A 7,297-nucleotide genomic window follows, 5' to 3' on the forward strand; every position below is an offset into this window, starting at 1 on the left:
TCCAGCTGCCAGTTTGCTGTCTCAGCACAGGACAGTTGGGATCTCTGGCTTTGTTCTTGTGTCTAACACAAAAGAATTCAGTCTGGGCAATACCTAACATTCTCTAGCTTTGAATTTCATCATGAAATTGAATTTTACCACAGTCACTACCTTAGGTTTCTGTTGCTGTGATAAACACCATGACCGAAAAGAACTTGAGAGGAAGAGAGGAGAGGGCTCATTCCAGCTGTTCCATATCACAGTCCATCACCAGCCCAAGTCAGGGAGCTCAGGCGGGGCCAGAGCCTGGAGGCAGGGGCTGATGCAGAGGCCGTGGAGGAGTACTGACTACTGTTTTGTTCAGCTTGCTTTCTTATACACCTTAGCAATACCACCAGCAGGAGTGGGGGGCGGGGACCATCCCCCATCAATCGTCAAATAAGAAATTGTACTACAGGCCAATCTAGTCGGGACATTTTCTCAACTTCTGTTCCCTCTTCCAAAATGTCTCTAGCTTGTGTCAAGTCATAAAAATAATCACCAACGTGGTTTTGCCAGGGTGAGGTTTATCCATTGCACTCTGGATGTGCTGACCTCTGCAACTTCCCCAAATGTGGGAACAATTGACTGCATAATTTGTGGTAATGGGGGTCTTCATGCTCTCCACTGGGGGAAAAGAGAAAGCTGGAGAGAAGCAGAGTCCAGAACTGGGAGGCTGAGAAGAATGAGATTGCTGTGCACTGTTAGAGGTGTTTGAAGCATCACTTCCTGTTTTGGCTATGGACTTGTCACTTGTCTCTTAAAAAAGAGAATTTTTAAGGAAAAATTAATTGCAATTTAATTAATTAATTGAAATTAATTAATTCAATTAATTAATTGAAATTAATTAATTGAAATTAATTAATTAATTTCAATGTTAATTGTCTACAAATAATAGAATTACGAAAAGTTCTTCAAAGACCTTTCCTAGGATAAGTCACATGTGAATGACAAGGCTTTCCTCCATTGATTTGCTGAGCCACCACTAGGAAGGTAGCACAGCGGAAGATAAACTCTTGGATAAACTCCAAAAGGACAAAGATAGTTTTTCAGGTGAAGTCCTGAACGAATCTGTGTTGTTGACATGAGAGTGTGGCTTGTTACGGACTTCAATGCTTCCAACCCTTGGGAATGGCAAGGCCTAGTCTTGATTCCAGTATGGATATTGATAGTATGTGCTGAAAGTATCAACCACAGCTTCCTCCTCACAATGACTGCAGCCTGATTCTGCTCCTCTACAGAGAACCTTTATCCAGATTAGCTAACCTGCCTCTTTCGGCTGTATATAAGAAACACTGAGTTTGCCTCTGGTCCATCTCCATCAGTGAGCATGGCTCACCCACCCATCCTAGCTTTTCTGTACATGTGTCTCTTGTTTCTTCATTCCTCATTGCCCCAGGGAGGCCAGTTGCATCAGAGTTTATTTGGAAATAATGGTGAATGGATGGAAAGAGAAATTACTACCCAGTGTGGCAAAAGCTGTGTTAGCTATTGTTGTGCCTGGAGAAATTGGCAACAGTTTTGTGGAGAAGGAAAAGTAAATGTTGGTGTTTGAAGGATGAGTAGAACCTTTTCGGTGAATAGGAAAAGAAAGGATTGTGGACTATTTGCTTGTCAGTGACAGGAACAGTTTTAAGGGAGGGAGAATTTATTTGTTGGTCCTTGTTCAAATCCTCTATTAGAAACTTGCCAGCCTTCTCTCCATTATGCAAATAAGCTTGTCTTACATCCCAAAAGTATGCATGTAAATTGGGTGTGGTGGCCCATGTCTTTAAGAGTAGCTCTTGGGAGATAGAGGCAAGACCATCAGAAGTTCCAGACCACTGTGGTGTGTATAAATCTCTATCCCCAATAGCAACACTATGTACATCTGAAATTCTGGAAACTTCCCCCAGGTCTAGACATCTCTGTCACTGTCAGACTTCCTGACCTGAGGCCCCGTTCAAAGCCACACTCCTTAGGCTTGGTCTTTTTCCCTTTATCAAAGCTTTCCGGTGAACAGCTTCTGGCTCCTTTTCCCACCTCCCAGGGGACTAAACCTGGCTTTTGCTTCCACCACTGATAGAATGAAGCTGATCACATGCACATGCACACGCACTCGTGCACACACGTGAGCACACACACGCATACACACACACACACACACACACACACACCACCACCACCACCACCACCACCACCACCACCAGTAAACCTCCAGTTTCTAGATTCAGTGGAACATTCCATCACTGCCTTGAGACCTTCCTAAGAGTGTGACCACTCTCTTCTACCACTGTCCTCCGTGACCTCAGATTTTCCCACTGTCCCTCCACCTCCTGTTCCTGCCTCTTATTTTTCACCATGGCCTCAGGTTTCTATTGGTGACTCCCAGTGGCTTTCCCTGTTTTTCTTGGGAGATCACACACACATGCTGAAGACTGGATGGTTTGGGGCTCTTTTTTTTTTCCCCCTTCCAGCTGTTTTGTTTTAGTGTAGGGAGTTTCTTTGTTTGATTTTTGTTTGTTTGCATGCTTTATGAGATGGAGTCTCGCTGGCCTAGAACTTGCCTCTGTCTTTGTCTCCCTGGGTTTTTGTTCTGGTTGGGGTATTGGGCTTTGGCTTTGTTCTGAGGTGGGAATTCCACTGCTTAACCATGATTGGCCTGAGCTCTTCAGCTTAGGTGGTCCTCCTGGCTCAGCTTCTTCAGTAGGTATGTGCCATCATGACTGCCCACTGGACAATTTTTTAGGATTTATTTATTTTTATTTTATGTGTATGAGAGTCTTGCCTGGATGTAAGTGTGTGTAGTGCCCATAGAGGCCGGAAGACAGTGTTGGGTCCTGTAGGCCTGGAGTTTCAAATGGTCGTGAGCTGCCATGTGGTGTTGAAACTGAACCCAGGCCCCCTCAAAGAGCAGCCAGTGCTCTTAACCCTGATCCAACTTGACAGCCCTCTACTGGGCATTTTTAACCCTCATATTAGGACCTGAAATAGAAATCCAAGGCTAAGCTCTCTCAAGTTCAGTTGTTCGCACTGTTCTGCTTAAGTTGCCTGATCTGAAAACCCAACAGGTACTGAGGAATTTATCTCCCATTCCTCAAACTGATAACCAACTTGTGCCTACTTTACTCCCAAATACGTCTCAGACCTGTCCCCTGGTTTCTTAGTTTTCTGAAATGTTCCTGCCCTGAACTGGCATTGGAGCTTATCTGGATTTCCTTGGGATTGCCCTAGGTTTGGCATTAAAGTCCTACACTCCGGCTGCTATTGTTGACCAAGTTATAGCTGCAAATGAACCTGGTTCAAGCGCATGGCTGAAAATCCTTGGCTCCCCCTCGGGTCTAATCTCAGCTCTGCTGCCCAGCTTCTTCCCTGTCCCTTAGACTTAAACAGTTTGTATCTAGAATAGGCATCAATAATGCATGTGTCTATCCCTGGGTAACACCAGAAGAAATTCTCCCCTGGAATAAAGGTGTGTTGTGCTCATTTTCTTTAATTGTATATCTTTTTAAAGATTTATTTATTTTATGTATATGAGTGCTCTACTGTATGTATACCTGCATGCCGGAAGAGGGAATCAGTTTTCACTTTAGAGATGGTTGTGAGCCACCCTGTGGTTGCTGGGAATTGAACTCAGGACCTTTTTAGGAAGAGCAGACAGTGCTCTTAACCACTGAGCCATGTCTCCAGCCCTGTTGAGCTCATTTTTAAACTCTTTTAATTTGGCATTCCCTAAAGCCTCTTCCTTTCAACACCCGCGCCAAGGTGGGGGAGGGGGTGCAGACCCCTTTACCTCTCCTGGCTTTTTAGGGTCGATGGGATCTTAGGGGCTATCCCAATCTCCGTCAACAGCCCACGCAGCCAGCAGTCTCCCCCAAGTCGCTGCACCACGAAGCCTCTCCCATGTATCTCCAAACTGCCATACTGCCCAACTCTGGTCTCTCCTGACTGCCGGATGCTCCTTGCCATGCACCCCTTGCCACTGACCACAGCGACCTTTTCTCTCCAGCTCTGGTTTTTTATATTCCTCAGAATCCTAGACTACGCCCCTCTCCGTGCTGGCAAAGACCACACCCTGCAGGAGGCAATTATCATCTGTGAACAAGCTAAAGCCCAAACTAAAACTTCACACTTGGGATCAAAACAAAACGTATTTACGTAACTGAGTTTTTAAAGAAGCCAAAACTTCCATTACAAAGGTGTTAGGAAGATCTCTGATTGGCTTAAAGGTTACCTTCACTATCCTGAAAGGATGGTCAGGATAGGTCCCCGGTATATGACAAGTCCACCCTGAGGCTGCAGTGAAGAGTATGGGAAGGATGGTAAAGTGCAGGAGAGAAACTAAGGCAGGCAGGGACAATAACTAGCCCTCTGCCTGGCAAGCCTGTGAGACCCAGCTATCTGAGAGGCAAGAACCAGAAAACGTTCAGATTTGAACTTTTCTTGGTGGTGGAGGGGGCCAGGGTTGTAAACATCATCAAGCCAGCTGTGATAGCATGCACCTGTAGTCCCAACACTTGGGAGGTGAGAAAGGAGGCTCAGGTGTTTGAGGCTAGCCTTGGCTACAATCCTGAGTTCAAAGTTTACCTGTGAGCCTGTCAGTAAATAAACAAATGAATAATCTTCAGTTGCCTCACTGTCTGCAGAGCAAAGTCCATGCTGCGGTGACAGGCATGCAAAGCTCTCAGCTCGTTTCTGCATTTCAGCGTGCCTGTCTTTACTCCCTTAATACCTAGGCCTCCCCCATTAAACAGCACCTAGAGAGACACCTCCTTCCTAACAGGATCCCGGTGAGACTTGGTAGCTCAGGTCAGGCACCACCCTTTCCTGGAAGGCTTTCTGACCAGCACACGGCCCAGGCGAAGGGCTTTAGTTAGGAGTGTTTGCCAAGCTTGCCTTGGTACCACACTGTTCTGAAAGTAGTGTGTCTCTGTCTGGTAACTGCAGGCCAAAACCACATGAACCTTATGGAGCTCGCTCTAGCCAGTGCTTGTGCTCAGCCCTGGACGGTTGGCTGTGTGACAGTCTCCAGAACACTACGATTGCAGGTCCCAACCCTGGATTTTGAACAAAAGTGTTCTGATAGCCCAAATGAGCGGTGAAGAACCAAAGCAAACCCTTGGTACTCAGGTAGATTGGAGATAAAGTGGGTGCTTCCAGGCATTTGGTACTCAGGTAGATTGGAGATAAAGTGGGTGCTTCCCGGAGCGCCCCTGGGGGCGGGGAAGCAGATTAGCAAAGCATTGAGTATCTCCAGAAACTGAATGTCCACAGCATTGTTGCCTTTATTTTAACTAATTTATCTCATGTTGTTGTTGTTGTTTTGGGGGGGGTCTCTATAGTAAAGTGTCAAGAGAGAGTAGAGGTGTGCCCACGCTTCAGTGTTTTACAGCTGATTTTTAAAATTGTTAAATATTGTGGGCACAAAATTTCAGTTGGCTGCACTCTCCAGCCTCCCAGGATTTTGCAGTCATGACTTCATCTTTGCCAGGCTCTCTCATGGTGTGATAGTATCCTATCTCTTCTCTCCGCTGTGCTCCATAAATGTATGTATAATTTATGGAGCATAGTATTTACATAGTATATATGTTCTTTTTTCATTTACAACTACAGCTCCAGAGTCCTAGACTTGCTCTGGTCCTAACGAGACTCAACCACCCAGCCTCAATAGGAAATTGGGAACAATGGTGAAATGCAGAGAAAGGAGAGCTCATTGGGAAAAGGAACAAATAAGAGGTTTAATGACCTCTACCTCCTCCTAAATCTTGGCATGAGGCTTAGATTTAAACTGAGGGCAAGAAATTTGCAGTCCTGGTCAAGGGGTGGCCCTCCCCATCATCCTTCATTGTCTCGGCTCCTGCCTCCAGGTCTGTCCTGCAAGTATTCAGCGCTGTGTGACAAAGCTTCCCTGCTGGCTGGCAGGGCCAGCCCTTTTCTTCTCAGCGTGAGACTCCTGGGGGAATTCCAGTTCCTTGGGGTCCATTGTCTCAACAGTGTGACAGCCGAAGGGAAGGGCAGTCTTACATTAGAATGGCTTCATTCCTCCCAGCACAGTTACACAACCCCAACTCTACTGGTTATTTTTAAAGAGCTTTCCTTTACCCAGTGGGTAAAAGCCTTTCAACAAAATCATGGTTTGGCGCCTTCCGTCTCTGCTGCCTCGTTGCCTACCATCAGTAGACGCGAGGCACCCTAGCTCTGCCACTCAATAACAACATAGAGTCTCTTTTCACCTGCCTGAAGCATGAGGACAGTAACGAAACCTACCGCCATAGGGCTGTTGGGAGTGCTGGTGGATTACAGTTGGTAAAGTGCGTGCCATGAAGCTGTGTTGGCACACCCTGGGAGCTAGCCCCAAACATGCCATGAGCTGTGCTTCCTTGTCAAGAAGAACATCAGCCCCACCACCTGAGCTCCTCCTGCAACAAACTGTTTCGTTTCCCCTGGCTCCAAAGAGAGCCTCAGGAACTCTTAGGCATCGCCCTCACTCCCAGAGTCAAAGTCAAGGTAGAGGCACACCAAAACCAAACAAAACTGGGCACATCTTGAAGATTAGGCACTGCTGCATTTATAGCCCCGGACCTAACACAGTGGCACAGTGGCACAGTGGCACTTGCATGATAGGCATTCAAAAATCCCTTTTGGGAATGTGCTTGACTTCCTTACAAATTGTAACCATTTCCATGCCAAGAGGTCTCGTAGGCTACCTGTAGCCTACCTCTCTAATCTCGACAGCATCTAGCAGAATTACACCCAATCCATCAGCCAAACACTTTTATTCTGTTTGCAAAACACAACACTAATGCTGATCAAAGAACTTACAACTGTTTTCTCCATTCTATTCTGTATGCCCTGAGGAAACTTTTACCCTTCAATCTACCACAATAGGCCTTTGTGTGGTTTTTTATTCTGTTGCTGAGCTCCGCTTTAAGCCACATCATTGCACTTTCTGTTTCACTAGACTGTGAGCTCCCTGAGGCCAAAGTATCTTTTCCAGCCAAGTCTAATGGCCATAGTAAACACTCACTAAACAGCTCCCGTAGCTTCGTTTTCAAAGTTCTTATGTTTACATAAGAATTGTTTACAAGAAAAAGAAGTAGATTTAGCTCGTAGTTTGAGGGCTGTGAATGCCATCGAGCTATGTCCACTTGAAGAAAACAGACTTTACTACATGGCAAAGAATTAACACATGAGGCTGAAGGTAAAGAAAACAGTTTTTCTAGTTAGAAGCGCTTTCCTGCAAGTGCCTCTGAGTTAAGGAAATCATTTATTATAGATCAGTTACGTTCACGATCTCTCT

At 45.8% G+C, this 7,297-nt stretch overlaps 1 pseudogene; it reads left to right on the forward strand.

Annotated features, from left to right (window-relative positions):
- The first annotated feature begins 490 nt into the window (after positions 1-490).
- Positions 491-644, forward strand: LOC132649814 (U1 spliceosomal RNA; annotated as a pseudogene).
- The last annotated feature ends 6,653 nt before the right edge of the window (positions 645-7,297 follow it).

The sequence above is a fragment of the Meriones unguiculatus genome, chromosome 21, assembly GCF_030254825.1.
Source record: "Meriones unguiculatus strain TT.TT164.6M chromosome 21, Bangor_MerUng_6.1, whole genome shotgun sequence".
Lineage (NCBI taxonomy): Eukaryota > Metazoa > Chordata > Mammalia > Rodentia > Muridae > Meriones > Meriones unguiculatus.